Below are 19,645 nucleotides of genomic sequence, written 5' to 3' on the forward strand. Positions count from 1 at the left end.
TTCTTGTCCTTGGGCAGGACAGCCACAATTAACCCATCAAAGTAAGATAATATTCTATTACCAGTAGATTTTATCTGGAAAAGTAATACATCATTTTTTTCTGAATTATTTTTCTATCGTTTTGAAACATCCTGAGTGAATCAGGAGGGCAAGTGCAAATAATGGCGGTTGAAGTTAGCATTGAATTTTCAATCATATTTTGCAACCTGGCTTCTAGCTACTTGACTCCACAATGGGTCATTTGAACAAGTTTCAGTGCTCATTCAAAGAAAGGGGGCGGGATTCTCTGATGCTGAGGATAAGAGTTGACGCCATCGTAAACGCAGTCGCGTTTCCCGACGGCGTCAACATGGCCTCAGGATCAGCAATTCTGGCACTACTGGAGGCCAGCACGGCACTGGAGCGACCTTCGCCGCTCCAGATGCTGATCCCGGCGTCAACTGGGCGCCTCGGGGTCCGTGCATGCACAGTGGCACCGGCGCCAACGCGCAAATGCGCAGTGGCTCCCTTCTCCGCGCCGGCCCCGACGCAACATGAGCTTTGCATGGTAGTAGCATCTTTTCTGGCACCTTGTATTCTGGTACTCTAGACATAAAGGGCAGTAGGCCATTAGTCTTTTAAATTATTTTTGTGGTTGTTCATGATATCCTAATTATCCACGTACAAAAACCCTTAAAGGTCTCTTGGGACTGCCACTGCTTTGCAACATTTTGAAGAATATCCATTCGGTGTAAAGTGGGTGATCTCATACCTTCCCTCACTAGTTATGTACCTGCAACTGCTCGCTGGTTTAATTTCCGCACAGAATAAATTATTGAAGTACATTTTTAAAATCATTCTTTCATGGGATGTGGATATTGTTGGCAAGGCCAACATTTATTACCCATGCCAATTTGCTCTCGAAATGAATGGCTTGCTTGGCCATTTTAGAGGGCAGTTAAAAGTCAGCCACATTACTGAGGGTAAGGAGTCACAATCGGGCTCGACCAGCTCAGGACAGCAGATTTCCATAAGACCATAAGACATAGGAGCGGAAGTAAGGCCATTCGGCCCATCGAGTCCACTCCACCATTCAATCATGGCTGATTTCAACTCCATTTACCCGCTCTCTCTCCATAGCCCTTAATTCCTCGAGAAATCAAGAATTTATCAACTTCTGTCTTAAAGACACTCAACGTCCCGGCCTCCACCGCCCTCTGTGGCAATGAATTCCACAGACCCACCACTCTCTGGCTGAAGAAATTTCTCCTCATCTCTGTTCTAAAGTGACTCCCTTTTATTCTAAGGCTGTGCCCCCGGGTCCTAGTCTCCCCTGCTAATGGAAACAACTTCCCCACATCCACCCTATCTAAGCCATTCATTATCTTGTAGGTTTCTATTAGATCTCCCCTCAACCTCCTAAACTCCAATGAATATAATCCCAGGATCCTCAGACGTTCATCGTATGTTAGGCCTACCATTCCTGGGATCATCCGTGTGAATCTCCACTGGACCCGCTCCAGTGTCAGTATGTCCTTCCTGAGGTGTGGGGCCCAAAATTGCTCACAGTATTCTAAATGGGGCCTAACTAATGCTTTATAAAGCTTCAGAAGTACATCCCTGCTTTTATATTCCAAGCCTCTTGAGATGAATGACAACATTGCATTTGCTTTCTTAATTACGGACTCAACCTGCAAGTTTACCTTTAGAGAATCCTGGACTAGGACTCCCAAGTCCCTTTGCACTTCAGCATTATGAATTTTGTCACCGTTTAGAAAATAGTCCATGTCTCTATTCTTTTTTCCAAAGTGCAAGACCTCGCACTTGCCCACGTTGAATTTCATCAGCCATTTCTTGGACCACTCTCCTAAACTGTCTAAATCTTTCTGCAGCCTCCCCACCTCCTCCATACTACCTTCCCCTCCACCTATCTTTGTATCATCGGCAAACTTAGCCAGAATGCCCCCAGTCTCGTCATCTAGATCGTTAATATATAAAGAGAACAGCTGTGGCCCCAACACTGAACCCTGCGGGACACCACTCGTCCTTTCCTAAAGGGCAATAGAGTCGAGTTAAGAAACTCCAAGGGTCAAAAAACATTCATGGGGAGGTTTACTGACCATCAAACTGTAGTGGTAATGTTGGACATAACAGTAAACTGGGTTTGATTCCTGGCTTGGGTCACTGTTTGTGTGGAGTCTGTACGTTCTCCCTGTGTCTGCGTGGGTTTCCTCCAGGTGCTCCAGTTTCCTCCCATAAGTCCCGAAAGACATGCTGTTAGGTGAATTTATATTCTGAATTCTCCCTCAGTGTACCTGAACAGGTGCTTATAGTGTGGCGACTAGGGGCTTTTCACAGTAACTTCATGGCAATGTTAATGTAAGCCCACTTGTGATAATAAAAATTATTATTATTAAAACTGGAAATCGGAGACGCATGTGATAAAGGAACGTCTGTGATTATGGGTGACTTTAATCTGCATATAGATCGAGTGAGTCAAATTAGTCACAGTACAATAGAGGAGGAATTTCTGGTGTGTATCTGGGATGGTGTTCTAGACAAATAGGTTGAGGAACCAACAAAGGAACAGGCCATCTTGGACTGGGTGATGTGCAATGAGAAAGGGTTAGTTAGTAGCCTAGTTATGAGAAAACCCTTAGGGATGAGTGACCATAATATGATAGAATTCTTTATCAAGGTGTAAAATGAGGTAGTTGATTCTGAGACCAGGGTCCTGAATCTCAATAAAGGTAACTATGACTGCATGAGGCATGAGCTGGCTATGACAGACTGGGAAACATTACTGAAAGGAAGGACAATGGGCAGGCAATGGCAACATTCAAGGATCAAATAGGAGAACTCCAAAAGTTGTTTATTCCTATTTGGCGCAAGAGTGCAAAGGGAACTGTGGCCAAACAATGGTTTACAAATTAGAAATAGTATTAGATTCAAAGAGGAAGCATACAAATTGGCAAGAAAAAGCAATAGAACTGAATATTGGGAGCAGTTTCAGCAATTCAGCAAAGGCAGACCAAGGGATTGATTAAGAAGGGGAAAATAGAGTATGAAAATAAGCTAGCGGGAAACATGAAAACTGACTGTAAACGTTTCTATAGGTATGTAAAGAGAAAAAGATTTATAAAAATGAATGAGGGCCCCTTACAACCTGAAACATGGGAATTCATAACGGGGAAGGAAGAAATGGCTGAGGAACTAAATTCATACTTTGCTTCTGTCTTCATAAAGGAAGACATGAATAATGTACCAGAAGTTTTGAGAAACAGTAAGTTTTTGAGGAGCTGAAGGAAATCAGTAATTGTAGAGAAATGGGCCGGGATTCTCCGCTATCCGGCGGGACGGGCCGTACCGGCGTCAAGGAGTGGCGTGAACCACTCGGGCATCGGGCCGGCTGGAAGGTGCGGAATCCTCCACACCTTCAGGGGCTAAGCCGGCGCCGGCCGGGTTGGCGCCGCGCCAACAGGCGGCAAAAGGCCTCCGCCGGCTAGCGCGAGTTGGCGCATGCGCGAGAGTGCCAGTGTGTTCTGGCGTGATCCCAGCGTATGCACAGGGGGGTTCTTCTCCGCACCGGCCATGGCGGACCGTTACAGCGGCCGCCGCAGAGGGAAAGAGTGCCCCCACGGCACAGGCCCACCCACAGATTGGTGAGTGCCGATCGCGGGCCAGGCCACCATGGGGGGCCCCCCCACGGGCCAGATCCCCCCGCGCCTCCCCGAGGATTCCGCAGGCCGCCTGCAGAGCCAGGTCCCGCCGATAAAGACCTTGTATGATTTACGCCGGCGGGATTGGCCGAAAACGGGCGGCCACTCAGCCCATCGCGGAGCGGAGGATCGCCGGGGGGGGGGCCACTGCTAATGGCCCCCGACCGGCGCGATGCGATTCCCGCCCCCACCGAAAAACCAGCACCGGAGAATCCGGCAGCCGGCACGGGGCAGGATTCACGCTGCCCCCTGGCGATTCTCCAGCCTGGAGGGGGGGTCGGAGAATCCCGTCCATGGTTTGGGGGAAATTAATGGAAATAAAGGCTTAAATCTCCAGGGCTTGATAGTCTTCATCTGAGAGTAGTTAAGGAAGTGGCCCTAGAAATAGTAGATCCATTGGTTGTCATTTTCCAAAATTCTTTAGACTCTGAAATGGTTCCTATAGATTGGAGGGTAGGTAATGTGAGCCAGCTATTCAAAAAAGGAGGCAGAGAGAAATCCGGGAATTATAGACCAGTGATCCTAATGTTAGTAGTAGGGAATTTGCTAGAGTTGATTTTCAAGGATTCCATAGCACAGGATTTGGAAAGCATTGTTACAATAAGACAAAGTCAGCATGGATTTACGAAAGCGAAATTCTGCTCGACAAATCTACTGGAAGTCTTTGAGGGTATAACCAGTAGAGTTGACCAGGGAGACCCGGTGGATGTGGTTTACATAGACTTTCAGAGGCCATGGACAAGGTCCCACATAGCAGATTACTAGGTAAAGTAAAGCACATGGGATTATGGGTAGTGACATGAAAGGAATAGAAAGCTGGTTAGCAGACAGGAAGCAATGAGTTGGAATAAATGGGTCTTTTTCTGATTGGCAGGCAGTGACTAGTTGGATCTGTGCTAGGACCCCAACTGTTCACATTACATACTAAAGATTTGGACAAGGGACCCAAGTGCATTGTCTCTAAATTTGCAGACGATACAAGGTTGGGTGGAAGAGTGAGCTATGAGGAAATGAAAATGAAATGAAAATCGCTTATTGTCACGAGTAGGCTTCAATGAAGTTACTGTGAAAAGCCCTTAGTCGGCACATTCTGGCGCCTGTTCAGGGAGGCTGGTACGGGAATTGAACCGTGCTGCTGGCCTGCCTTGGTCTGCTTTAAAAGCCAGCAATTTAGCCCAGTGAGCTAAACCAAGGATGCAGAGATGCTCCTCGGTGCAGGAAATAACACTAAGTGCGGCCTTGGGGGGCATGCCTTGCCGGGGCCTGAAATAGCAACAGAATGCCGTTAGATAGCAGGGTCATTCCCAGCACTACAAGCGCCGGGAATGCCCCGCTAATCCCGCCCAGAACACATTAATTTGTTTTGGTTAGGTAGCGCCCATAGTTTGAGAATAAAGAGTAAACCTTTTAGGACTGAGGTGAGGAGAAATGTCTTCACCCAGAGAGTGGTGAATCTGTGGAATTCACTACCACAGAAAGTAGTTGAGGCCAAAACGGTCTATGATTTCAAGAAGGAATCAGATATAGCTCTTGGGGCTAAAGGGATATGGGAGGAAGGCAGGATCAGGGTATTGACTTTGATGATCAGCTATGATCATAATGAATAGCGGAGCAGGTTCGAAGGGCCAACAGCTTCCTCCGCTTCTATTTAGCTAATCAGATGAGGTTTGTTTTATAACAAATGGACGATAGTTCAACTCTCAGATTTACAAACTGTAATTAAATTGCACCAGTGGCCATGGTGGGATTTGAACCCCTGGGCCTCTTGATTCTAGTCCAGTGACATTATCACTACCCTGCAATTGCCGTACAATTCTTCCACCAATTATATCCCCTCAACTTAATTGTAAAGTTCCATTGTTTCAATTTTCCATATTTAAATTTCAGGATTTAATATAAAACATTCTTTTCAGGTTTTAAAGTTGACAGTTATTGCAAAACACGAGCATTGCACGGAGGTATTTTTACCCACATTGGTCATTTTGCATTCTTTTACTAATTTAATTCTAGCCATACCTATCAAACCAAAATCAGTATCCTGAAAATGAAGTGGATTCAAGTGGGACTACCATTTGAATTTGACATTATAGTGCGCATTTACACCTTGGGCATGATCGAACGGGAGAAGCATTAAGTGCGGTAGCGAGCGAGAATTGCAGAGTGGTTCCCGACGGCTGACCCAACAAGACCGCGACTATTACCAAACAGCAATTAGGGCGCAATGATGCCCCATGGGCTTCACGGCAGAAATGGCTGTCCTGCCAGCTGATTCAACTGGACCTCACCTGGCAGCCCCCCGCTAACGAGGGGGAGGAGCACTTAAAAAGCTCCCTCCGAGCAAACCCCAGACAACAAACAGCCATGCCACCAAGGAGACCTGCACCATGATTTGGAGATGCCGACCTGGCCAGACTGATGGACATGGTGGTGTCGTGATGGGGCAATATGTTCCGTCAAGGGGGCCGGAAGATCAGCCACACATAAGTTGCAGCGGCCATCAGCGCGAGGAGTATTACCAGGAGGACCACCACCCAGTGCTGTAAGAAGTTCAATGATATCTACCGGGCTGCGCTGGTGAGTTGGCATTGCCTCCGGCACCGTCCCACACCCTCTGATCGTGGGAATATCCCCAGTGCTGAGGCCCAGCTCTTGGGTGTTTTGATTGTTGGCTGCTGCCTCTGTGGTGTTGACGCCTTCAGTGTTCAGGCAAAGAGTCCTGGCCTCTCACTCTGATTGGGATGCTAGGCAGTAACATTCGCCAGCGACATAATATGGTAGGAATCCACTTGAGAGTTGTGCAGTGCTCATATAACTCATAGTGCCAATTCTCTATTGGCAATAGCCTGAGGATGTTCGGACAGGCAGCAGCTGATGTTGACCCTGGTTGGGTATACACAATCCAGGAGGTGACCTGACGGACCCACGGGTGTTGGGCCACTCCTCCCCTCCCCAAGCCCAGGGGCAACCCCTGCTGATGATGACACCACCCCCCACCCCACACACACACACGAGCACTGCCGCAGCAGCTACAGCCCCTGGCTGATTGTCCAATTTCGAAAATGGCTACTCACCTCCTCCAATCCCCATTGCGCTGGCTTCAGGTTTTTAAATAGGTGTGCTGAATGGTGTCTGCGTGATCACGCGCTGGGTGCCAGTTAGATCACAGGAAGTTGTTCGATAGGGGGACTGTCCCGTTAACGGCATGGAGATTATTTGGTGATTATTGGCTTCTCGCCAAATCTCGGCGGGACCTGGAACCCGCTAACGGGAGCAGGCTGGTTAGATCAGAAACCAATCAGTGCCTGGCACGGATCCCAATTTCAGCCTCTCACACGATCTAAACGGCTCGTAAGGAGCCGCGCCGGCCGCAATGTGGCCAATAGATCGTAACTCTTATCTCACACTCTGACTCGAATTGCTTTGACCTGACAATGGAGTACACTTTTAGAACAGGTTGAAGAACGACCAGGCATTCTGGTCAACACAAACCTCCTTTATTTCTCCACAGCAGCCACTAGCTGCTAAATGTAGCCTGAATGAAAGCCCACACAAGTCTAAAGGCATGTCTCCCCAACCACAGTCTCTGTGACAAACCACACAAGCTCTACTTGCAGTAGGTCTAAGTGGCGAAAGTTCAACAGTTCTTAACCAGGTTTGGTATCTTGCCATTCAATCTGCCTAGATCAGATAGATGTCGACTATGGGTGAGATTTTTCACCTCTTCTGGTCCTGCCCACATGGAAGATTCCCTGGCGGCAGGACAGGCGAGCCATGCAAAACGGCGTCGACATCGGCAAGACTGGAAGGTTCCACTGGCGGCCAATGCTGCCATAAATTTGCTGGGAGAGGGGGAATCCAGCCCTATATCTACTTCACCTGAAAGAGTGACACATGGCGAGATACACAGCCTGCTTGAGAACTGGTGAACCTTCTGTCAACTGTAGTAGAAAACCCTGAGACTGGAAACTGCTACTATCAGATTGGGAGGAAATATGCTCTATTGCCAATGTTACTGAACTACCAAATGACATCTCTTCTAAATTGGCCCAGATTTTATTGTAGCAAGACATCTAATGTTGCTTGCTGATGGTTAGATTTGATCTTGTATGCTTAGCTTTATACGTTTTTCATAGAATCATATCATAGTATAGTTATAACATAGAAGGAGGCCATTCAGCCATCATGGCCATGTTGGCTCTCTGCAAGAGCATCTCAGGTGGTTCGACTCTTCTGTTCTTTCCCCACAGCCGTCGGGGTTGTTTCCCTTCATACAAACAAATTACTAGCAGGAGGCCACCATTTGCCCCTCAAGGCCATGGCTGATCTGATTGTAGCCTCTACTTTGCTGTCTACCCAGTATACTCTTTGACTCCCTTGTCAGTCAAGAATCTATCAAACGCTGCCTTGATATCCAACTCCTTTTTGAAAGCCAAAATTGAATAATTGTTTGTGCGGCTATTTCCTGAAAGTGTGAGCTGATAATGTTGCACCGCGGGAAACAGGGCCCCGAGGACCAGAGCAAGTCATTCCTCACTCCTTTCGCCAATCAGATTGGAGGATTGAACAGTGGATCAGCAGAAAAGGAAGCATGAATTACCGTGGATGAAACCAATATCAAATCAGGTACGGATGGAGAAAGAAATACTGATTTGGAAGAAAGAGGGAAAGAGAAAAAAGTACAGTAAAATGAATACAAAAATTAAATAAGGCATTTTAAAATCTCTAACAATTAGTACCTGAAGGAATGAGAATCCACACTTTTAATAGTTAATTCTCAGTGAGGGGGGGTTATTAGCAGTAATTAACAGTTGCCATTGAAGAGATACTTACATTTAAAATGTCGAGACTTAACTTTCCCTGTTAAATGCATTTCCCGTCCACAACACACATGCAGCATCTTCAAAACTTTCAAAGGTGAGACAGATAGCAAGATACCTTTTTCCACAAAATTAGTGGCTCAGGCATGCGACTTGGGACAGCAAATTGTAGGTTTTGACATTTAGCCACAGACCTGACCCTTGCCTGAAGTTGCTGTATCATTAAATAACAGAGTGCCATTTGCCTCACTGTTATTTTGACAGAAAGGTCTCGTCCTTTATTTCTAAGAAATGTCATCAATGTCCAAGGATCTCATTCCACTGCCCCGATGAGATCATTTACCTCCACAGAATAAACCAACAGGGATAAATATCAAGTCAATTCAACCAATAGGGAAAACGATGTTCTCCAGTGCAGGCACAACAGACATCAGAAATCCCATAGAGCAAAGAAAAAATTGAAATCCAATTAAATTGGAGGTTTTTGGGACAAAATGCATTACTTGGAAAAATATGGATTAATAAATCCCAGTGGTGACTTGTTGGAGGCCAATCATTCTCGACTAACTTGGTTGAGTTCTTTGATGGTCTATTGGAACAGGCTGATGAAAAGAGTAATGTGGTGATGTTGTGTCAATAAAAGGCATTTGATAAAATACCATACAATAAACATATTAGCAAATTTGACACCTGTGGGGTCAAAAAGGCAGTGGCTGCAAGAATGCAAAATCGGTTACGTGACATGACGCAGAAAATGATCAGTTGTTTTTCAGATTGGAGGGAAGTGTGAAATAGTGTTCCCCAGCAGTCCATCCTTGAACCACTGCTCTTTTTGATATATATTAATGACCTGAATTGAGGCACACATGGAGTAACTTAATAATAATCATCATCTTTATTCGTGTCACAGGTAGGCTTACATAAACTTGCTCAGAACATAAAAGCAGATAGTAAAAGCTTCTACAAATATATAAGACAAAAAAGAGTGGCTAAGGTAAATATTGGTCCTTTGGAAGATGAGAAGGGAGATTTAATAATAGGAGACGGGGAAATGGCTGAGGAGCTGAACAGGTTTTTCGGGTCAGTCTTCACAGTGGAAGACACAAATAACATGCCAGTGACTGATGGAAATAAAGATATGATAGGTGAGGACCTTGATATGATTGTAATCACGAAGGAGGCAGTATTGGGCAAGCTAATGGGCTAAAGGTAGACAAATCTCCTGGCCCTGATGGAATGCATACCAGAGTGTTAAAAGAGATGGCTAGGGAAATTGTAAACGCACTAGTGATAATTTATCAAAATTCACTAGACTCTGGGGTGGTCCCAGAGGATTGGAAAGTAGCAAATGTGACACCACTGTTTAAAAAAGGAGGTCGGTGTCGGAAATACACCAGGAGTTGAAAGAAGAGGGGGAAGCGCTGGTAGGAGAGTTGAAGGGTAAATGGGAGGAGGAGCTGGGGGAGGAGATCGAGGAAGGTCTGTGGGCTGATGCCCTAGGTAGGGTTAATTCCTCCTCCTCGTGTGCCAGGCTCAGCCTGATACAATTTAAGGTGGTCCACAGAGCGCACTTGACGGGGGCGAGGTTGAGTAGGTTCTTTGGGGTGGAGGACAGATGTGGAAGGTGCTCAGGGAGCCCGGCGAACCATGTCCATATGTTTTGGTCATGCCCGGCACTGGAGGGGTTCTGGAGAGGCGTGGCGGGAGCAATATCTCAGGTGGTGAAAGTCCGGGTCAAGCCAAGCTGGGGGCTAGTAATATTTGGAGCAGCGGACGAACCGGGAGTGCAGGAGGCGAAAGAGGCCGGCATTCTGGCCTTTGCGTCCCTAGTAGCCCGGCGAAGGATCTTGCTAATGTGGAAGGAGGCGAAGCCCACCAGCCTGGAGGCCTGGATAAATTATATGGCTGGGTTCATAAAGTTGGAGAGCATTAAGTTCGCCTTGAGGGGGTCTGCGCAGGCGTTCTACAGGCGGTGGCAACCGTTCCTAGACATATCTCGCGGAGCGTTAGAGGAAGGTCGGTCAGCAGCAGCAGCAACCTTGGGGTGTGGGGGGGGTGGGGACGTCCTGGGAGGGGGGGGGGGGAAGGGGGGACTGCCTGGGAGGGTGGATGAGTAAAAGATAACATGAAGGGTTGGGGAAACTGGCACATACGGGTGAGGGCCAGTGTACAAAGTTGTGTAAATATATCATTTTGTATATATCTTGCTCTGTGCGATTTCTCGTTTTTTTTTGTTACGGGGGGGAGGGGGGGGGGGGGTTATTGTTTGTAAGGGAGAAAAATTGTGTTAAAAAAACTTTAATAAATAGATTTTTTTTTTTAAAAGGTGGTCGGCAGAAAGCGGGTAATTATAGGCCGGTAAGCTTAACTTCGGTTGTAGGGAAAATGCTGGAATCTATCATTAAGGAGGAAATAGCGGGGCACCTGAAGGGAAATTGTCCCATTGGGCAGGCGCAGCATGGGTTCACAAAGGGTAGGTCGTGTCTGACTAATTTGGTAGAATTTTTTGAGGACGTTACCAGTGCAGTAGATAACAGCAGTAGTGCAGTAGTGGGCAGCACGGTAGCATTGTGGATAGCACAATTGCTTAACAGCATTGCGGATAGCACAATTGCTTAACAGCTCCAGGGTCCCAGGTTCGATTCCGGCTTGGGTCACTGTCTGTGCGGAGTCTGTACATCCTCCCCGTGTGTGCGTGGGTTTCCTCCGAGTGCTCCGGTTTCCTCCCACAGTTCAAAGATGAGCAGGTTAGGTGGATTGGCCATGCTAAATTGCCCTTAGTGTTCAAAATTGCCCTTAGTGTTGGGTGGGGTTACTGGGTTATGGGGATAGGGTGGAGGTGTGGACCTTGGGTAGGGTGCTCTTTCCAAGAGCCAGTGCAGACTCGATGGGCCGAATGGCCTCCTTCTGCACTGTAAATTCTATGATAACGGGGAGCCAATGGATGTGGTATATCTGGATTTCCAGAAAGCTTTTGACAAGGTGCCACACAAAAGGTTGCTGCATAAACTAAAGATGCATGGCATTGAGGGTAAAGTGGTAGCATGGGTAGAGGATTGGTTAACTAACAGAAAGCAGAGAGTGGGGATAAATGGGTGTTTCTCTGGTTGGCAACCTGTAACTAGTGGGGTCCCTCAAGGATCAGTGTTGGGCCCGCAGTTGTTCACAATTTACATCGATGATTTGGAGTTGGGGACCAAGTGCAATGTGGCAAAGTTTGCAGACGACACTAAGATGAGTGGTAAAGCAAAAAGTGCAGAGGATACCGGAAGTCTGCAGAAGGATTTGGATAGGTTAGGTGAATGGGCTAGGGTCTGGCAGATGGAATTCAATGTTGCTAAGTGTGAGGCTATCCATTTGGGAGGAATAACAGCAGAATGGATTATTATTTAAATGGTAAGATGTTAAAACATGCTGCTGTGCAGAGGGACCTGGGTGTGCTGGTGCACGAGTCACAAAAAGTTGGTGTGCAGGTGCAACAGGTGATTAAGAAGGCTAATCGAGTTTTGTCTTTCATTGCTAGAGGGATGGAGTTCAAGACTAGGGAGGTTATGCTGCAATTGTATAGGGTGTTGGTGAGGCCACATCTGGAGTATTGTGTTCAGTTTTGGTCTCCTTACCTGAGAAAGGACATATTAGCACTGGAGGGAGTGCAGAGGAGATTCACTAGGTTGATCCCAGAGTTGAGGGGATTAGATTATGACGAGAGGTTGAGTAGACTGGGACTGTAGTCATTGGAGTTTAGAAGGATGCGGGAGGATCTTATTGAAACATATAAAATTATGAAGGGAATAGATAGGATAGATGCGGGCAGGTTGTTTCCACTGGTCGGGGAAAGCAGAACTAGGGGGCATAGCTTCAAAATAAGGGGAAGTAGATTTAGGACCGAGTTTAGGAGGAACTTCTTCACCCAAATGGGTTGTGAATCTCTGGAATTCCTTGCCCAGTGAAGCAGTTGAGGCTCCTTCTTTAAACGTTTTAAAGAAAAAGATAGATAAAGGGATTCGGGGATATGGTGTACGGGCCGGAGAGTGGAGCTGAGTCCACATAGATCAGCCATGATCTCATTAAATGGCGGAGCAGGCTCGAGGGGCCAGATGGCCTACTCCTGTTCCTAGTTCTTATGTTCTTATGTTTTTAACACTGCAATGAAGTTACTGTGAAAATCCCTGAGTTGCCACACTCCGGCGCCTGTTCGGGTACACGGAAGGAGAATTCAGAATGTCCAATTCACCTAACAAGCACGTCTTTTGGGACTTTTGGGGGGAACCGGAGCACCCGGAGGAAACCCACGCAGACACAGGGAGAACGTGCAGACTTCACACAGACAGTGACCCAAGCCAGGAATCGAACCCAGGTGCCTGGTGCTGTGAAGCAACAGTTCTAATCACGATGCTACCGTGCCGTTGGTTTAGCTCACTGGGCTAAATCGCTGGCTTTTAAAGCAGACCAAGGCAGGCCAGCAGCACGGTTCAATTCCCGTACCAGCCTCCCCGAACAGGCGCCGGAATGTGGCGACTAGGGACTTTTCACAGTAACTTCATTGAAGCCTACTCGTGACAATAAGCGATTTTCATTTTTCATTTTCATTTCATTTAAAGTCTACAGAGAAGATGAAACTGGGAAATTCAGTAAACAATGGAGTGGATAGTAACAGACTACAAGAGAATGAGAACAGGCTGCTGAAATGAACAATGCATTTGATAGGTAAAATTGAACAGGACTGTGAAGTGATTCATTTTGGTGGAAGGGGCGTGGAGAGATAATGTGAACTAAATTATGCAGCTTAGAAGGTGCAAGAACATTTGTGGTGCACATTAATAATTTGGACTTAAATGTAGGGGGTATGATTAAGAGGTTCTCAAATGATATGGAAATTGGTAGGGTGGGAAATAGTGAGGAGGATAGCCATAAGCTGCAGGGGGATATCAATGAACTGGTTAGGTGGGCAGAGCAGTGGCAAATGGAATTCAACCTGAAAGATGTGAGGAAATGCATTTGGGGAATACTACACTATGAATGGAAGGACCCTGTAAAGTATTGAAGATCTAAGGCAGTTGTCATGTTGGGTGTTCCGCTATACAGATGAACCAACATGGTTGTAGATGGTACAACTCAGTTTTATTACTCTTAATAATAACATCTGTAAACTTATGACCGTGGTTTGTAATTTACCCGTTAACCTGTGGACCTAGCCCTAACACTATCTTAGAGAGGCACTCAGCACATGGTGTATGTCTGAGTGGCACGCTGTGAGCTCTGTGCCCTGAGCTGTCTCCTGCTGGAATGAGCGGGAACTGTGGTGTTCCCCGTTTTATAGTGCATGTGCTCTCACTGGTGATTGGCTGCGATGTTGCGTGTGTGTTGATTGGTCCGTTGATCTGTCCATCAGTATGCATGTGTGTTTGCACCATGATATGTTTATCTGAATATTATGACAGCAGTGTTTTTCAAACTTTTTTTCCGGGACCCCTTTTTACCGACGGCCAACCTTCGGGACCCAACAGGGCCGATCTTCGCGACCCACACCGGCCGATCTTCGTGACCCACGCCGGCCGACCTTCGCGGCCCACTCCGGCTGACCTTCGCGACCCACGTCAGCTGGCCTTCGCGGCCCGCGCCGGCTGACCTGCGCGACCCACCATTTTCTCTTACGTTGTTGCTGCTGACAAAAATGGAGGAAATGGTTTTGGGTCCCTTTGGCCCTCGTACACGCTCCTCCAATGGAACCTGTTGGATGAAGGTGAAGCCTTCTGGTGTTGGAAAGTATGGAGTCTCCATCTGTCCAAAGTTCTGCATTTTTTTCCTGTAAACTTTTATCAAATAAAGCCACCCTGAACTTGTTAAAAAAAAATGAATAAAATAAAATGAATAAAATAAACCCCCCCGAACTTGTAAAAAGATAGGGGGCGAGGCTCTCCGACCCCCCGCCGGGTCGGAGAATCGCCGGGGGCTGGCGTGAATCCCGCCCCCGCCGGTTGCCGAAGTCTCCGGCACCGGATATTCGGCGGGGGTGGGAATCGCGCCGCGCCGGTTGGCGGGCCCCCCCCGCTCGATTCTCCGGCCCGAATGGGCCGAAGTCCCACCGCTAAAATGCCTGTCCCGCCGGCGTAAATTAAACCACCTACCTTACCGGCGGGACAAGGCGGCGCGGGCGGGCTCCGGGGTCCTGGGGGGGGCGCGGGGTGATCTGGCCCCGGGGGGTGCCCCCACGGTGGCATGGCCCGCGATGGGGGCACTCTTTCCCTTCCGCCTCCGCCACGGTCTCCACCATGGCGGAGGCAGAAGAGACTCCCTCCACTGCGCATGCGTGGGAAGCTGTCAGCGGCCGCTGACGCTCCCGCACATTCGCCGCCCGGAGATGTCATTTCCGCGCCAGCTGGCGGGGCACCAAAGGCCTTTTCCGCCAGCTGGCGGGGCGGAAATTCGTCCGGCGTGGGCCTAGCCCCTCAAGGTTGGGGCTCGGCCCCCAAAGATGCGGAGCATTCCGCACCTTTGGGGTGGCGCGATGCCCGTCTGATTTGCGCCGTCTTGGGCGTCAGTCGCCGGACATCGCGGCGTTTCCGGAGAATTTCGCCCAGGGTGGATGGGAAGGCACTTTTTCCATTAGTAGAGGGGTCAATAACTAGGGGCATAGATTTAAGGTAAAAGGTACAAGACTAAGAGGGGTGATGAGGAGAAACTTTTTCCACCCAGAGGGTGGTGGGGGGTTTAATAAAGAGCCATCCAGACTCGAAACGTTAGCTCCCTTCTCTCTCCACAGATGCTGTCAGACCTGCAGAGATGATCCAGTATTTTCTGGCTTTGGTAGCATGTTGGAACATTCAGTAACCAGAGGACATACGTTTAGAGCAATTGGCAAAAGATCCAGAGGCAGCACGAGGAAAAGGAAATTACACAGCAAGATTTTTTGATCAGGCATTCACCGTCTGAGAGGGTGGAAGCAAATTCAAAATAACTTTCAAAAAGGTATTGGATAAATTGTTGAAAGGGAATGATTTGCTCCACTATCGGGAAAGAGTGGAGGAGTTCAGCTCATTGGATAACTCCTCAGTCAATGAGCACCAGCTTGCGCTGCATCATGTGGCTCGATGGCTTGGCCTCAGGTTCCCTGTCCATGATTTCAACATCCATTTCACCCTGCTCCCCAACATATCTCACGGTGTTGAAAGAAGCCAAGAATGAAAGGAAAAACTGACTCCAAAGAGGACATGCCTAAAACTGCCCGAAGGGAGATTTCAATTATTGCAGGAAGTAACAGATTTGCATCAATCTGAAGATGGGAAATGTAGCAGCAAACAAATCCTCCTGTTAATGTCAGGCCTACCTCAGAACTACCTCTGAAAACTACTGTGCATTAGTAACATAGGAACACTATACTGTCTCAAACAAAGGGAGCAAGTGAACTGACCCTATGATAAATGAAAGTGCTGACAGAAGCTCTGCCAAAAATGCCACCTCTAGGTCAGGCCTTCAGAAACTTGGGCCGAGATTCTCCGAAATCCTGGCTAAGTGTTGACACGGCGTAAACACCGCCGTGTTTCACGCCGGCGTCGATAGGCCTCCTGGCCCAGCGATTCAGCGGCCCTCAGGGAGCCAGCACGGCGCCGGAGTGCTCCACGCAGCTTCGCCGCCAACACGTGGCCCTGCACTGCCGGCGCGGGGGCTGTTCCCGTACCAGCGCATGCGCGCGGTGGACGTTTCCGCGCCGGCGGCAGCAACATGGCGGAGCACGCGCGGAAGGAGGTAGGCCCCCCTCCAGATCATGGCCGCCCGCCGATCGGTAGCCCCGATTGTGGGCCTGGGCGTCATGGAGGCCCCCCCCCCGGAGTCTGATTTCCCCCTCGGCCCCCCACCAGGGCGGCCACGGGCCCGAGCTCCCAACGGGTGGTGCCAGGTTGTAATCACGCCGTCGGGGGTCGGCGGGAATTCGGCCAGTCTACTGCGGAGAGTCGCCACGGGGGCCACTTTCAGCGGCCCCACCGGCGCCGCGTCGACCGTGCGGGCGCAACTGGCGCCGATTCTGCGGACAATCGTGTCCCGGCGTTGGAGCGGCATGGCGGGAATTTTCGAAGCCACCGCCAATTCTCCGACCCAGAGCGGTCTCAGAGAATCCCGGCCTTGGACTATAAAACGTGTGAGAGAGCAGCATGTGAGAAAGCCTGCTGCATCCCTGACCAGACATGGATATCCTCGGGGGGCGGGGGAGGGATCTGGTTCCAGGGGGGGGGGGGGGGGGGGGGGGGGGGGCACGGTGGCCTGGTCCGTGATCGGGGCCCACTGATCCGCGGGCGGGCCTGTGCCGTGTGGGCATGCTTTCCCTCCGCACCGGCTGCTGTCAACCTCCGCATGGCCGGCGCGGAGAAGAACTCCCCTGCGCAGGCGCTGGGATGACGCCAGCACACACTGGCTCTCCCGCGCATGCGCCAACTCGCGCCTGCCGGCGGAGGCCCTTCGGCGCCGGCTGAAGGAGAATCCCGCACTAGATCTTTTACGCTGGTCACCCATCTGGGCTGTCGAGAGAATCAGCACAACCAAGTGAAAACTACAGACTCTTTGGCCTGGATTCTCCGGTATCCGGCGGGGTGGGCCGTACCGGCGCCAAGGTGCGGCGTGAACCACTCCGGCATCGGGCCACCCGGAAGGTGTGGAATAGGCCGGCGCTGGAGTGGTTGGCGCTGCGCCAACCGGCGCCGAAGGGGCTCCGCCGGTCGGCGCAAGTTACGGCCGCTCGGCCCATCGTGGACCGGAGAATCGCCAGGGCCCAACTGCCAACGGCCCCTGACCCGGCGGGGGGGGTTGGAGAATCCCGCCCTTTATGTTGGGAAGACTGAAAGAGGAGAACAAAGCAAACTATTCCTCCCACTGAAATCAACTGTCCAGACTTGTTCAGACAAACAACACAACACAAAAGCTAGCGCCAAAAATAAACTGTTTCAAAATGTGCTGCTATAAAAGAGGGAGTAAACCAAAGAGGAATTAGCAGTAACTCAGCCTTGACTAAATTCTCCCGAAGCTGGGCCAAGCCAATTTGCCAGATTTTAAGGCACCTGATTGTCTCCAAATAATAAACCTGAAATAAATAAACCAATGCGAGCCGATGAAAACCTCCGCCAAATAAAATTAGGATCAAGGAACCACAATGCATGCAACTGTTGAAGAACAAAAGCAATTTGCGTCAGGGCTATAGGAGCAAAATAGGGGTGGGTGGGGGAATCATGAATACAGAAAGCAAAGTAGACCATGTTAATTAATTAAATTTATTTTAAAAATATTTTTATTGGTTTGCATTTATTTATAACAATATTGCAAGGAATATCACACAAAAACAAAGAGAATTTGACTAATGGGAATATGAAATAAAAATAAACAGATATGTTAGCCTACAAAGCTAATATAGGTATGGGGCCCCTACCTTTGGGCCCCAATAATCAGTTACCACAACTGTACTGTATTCATTTTGTACATGTTGCCTCCTAGCATTAAAACATAGCGGGGCATCTTTGGTACCTTCCTTGGTGTTGTTGTTGGGGTCGCACCCATGTGCTTCCTTGCCATTGGTCCCCTGTGGCTCCACTGCCCTGCTTACCCTGTATTCTGGTTGGTGTGTGGTTGCTGGTCACAAACAGGTCTTTGAACAAGCTGGTGAGTTGTTTCCTCGTGTTGCGCAATGGTTAATTTTATCTTTTCCAATTTATGGAGTTTTGCTAAGTCGGACAGCCAGTCTGCGGCCTTGGGTGGCGCTGCTGATCTCCAGCTGAGCAGCAGTCTCCGGCGATCGATCAGGGAGGCAAAGGTTAGGGCGTCTGCCCCTCTCCCCATAATGAGTTCTGGTTTCTGATACCCCGAAGACCGCCACTAGTGAGCATGGCTCTACCCTCACTCCCACAACCTTGGACATGGCCTCGAAAAAGGCGGTCCAGTATCCAACAAGTCTGGGACAGGACCAAAACATGTGGGTGTGATTGGCTGGGCCTCCCTGACACCGTTTACATTTGTCCTCCACCTCTGGGAAGAACCCGCTCATGCGTGTTCTCGTCTAATGCACCCTGTGCTCTACCTTTAGCTGTGGTGAATGAATTAATAAGAAGTATTATAGATGACAGAAAAGACTTAAGATCAGGGAGATGGGGGAAAGAAAATACACTGAGCCTTTGAGGGTAATATCCACATCTGAGTTCATCTTAAGCACCTCCATAGTACAACCAAAACAATACATGTGCTATCCAGAGCGGTGAGAGCAGTGTATTGAAGGTACTGGGGCCAAGCTTTCAACAGATGGCATGAAATATTTCTTTACTCCCTTCTGGCAACAAAATCAATTAGTTTCTAGAGTTGTGCATTAAGGGCTCAGAGAATCAGCATTAGCGCAAAAGCTTATTTGGTCATCCCGTCACATTGGAAACACTACTGAAAGTCAGCAGTTTCTGGGCCTATCAGTAATCTATTGAATTTGGACACATCTTTCCATTCATACAATATACAATAGAAACATAGAAAATAGAAGCAGGAGGAGGCCATTCGGCCCTTCGAGCCTGCTCTCCCATTCATTATGATCATGGCTGATCATCAAGTTCAATACCCTGATCCCACCTCCCCTCCCATATCCCTTTGCCCCAAGAGCTATATCTAATTCCTTCTTGAACTTACACAATGTTTTGGCCTCAACTACTTTCTGTGGTAGTGAATTCCACAGATTCACCACTCTCTGGATGAAGAAACTTCTCCTCACCTCAGTCCTAAAAGGTTTACCCCATATCCTCAAACTATGACCCCTAGTTCTGGACTCTCCCACCAGAGGGAACATTCTTTCTGAATCTACCTTGTCTAATCCTGCTAGAATTTTGTCAGTTTCTATGAGATCCCCTCTCACGCTTCGAAACTCAAATGAATATAATCCAAATCACTTTATTCTCTCCAATATATGGAAAATTTACATTTCTGTATTTTTAAAATAGATTGAATAAAACTAAGATTAACAGTATTAACTTTCAAACTCTGATTTGTAGGCTAGGCCGGGGTAAGCATGCCAGATATTCTTCCCTGAAGGACGTGAGTGAACCAGATGGACTTTTACCACAATCAAGGATAGTTGTCATGGTCACCATTACTGGGATTATCTTTCTATTC

At 48.5% G+C, this 19,645-nt stretch overlaps 1 protein-coding gene across 1 annotated transcript in view; it reads right to left on the minus strand.

Annotated features, from left to right (window-relative positions):
- LOC140393891 (differentially expressed in FDCP 6 homolog) overlaps positions 1–19,645 on the minus strand; it is a 228,453-nt gene that overhangs the window by 101,787 nt on the left and 107,021 nt on the right. The window lies entirely within an intron of this gene.

Source organism: Scyliorhinus torazame, chromosome 17 (assembly GCF_047496885.1).
Source record: "Scyliorhinus torazame isolate Kashiwa2021f chromosome 17, sScyTor2.1, whole genome shotgun sequence".
Lineage (NCBI taxonomy): Eukaryota > Metazoa > Chordata > Chondrichthyes > Carcharhiniformes > Scyliorhinidae > Scyliorhinus > Scyliorhinus torazame.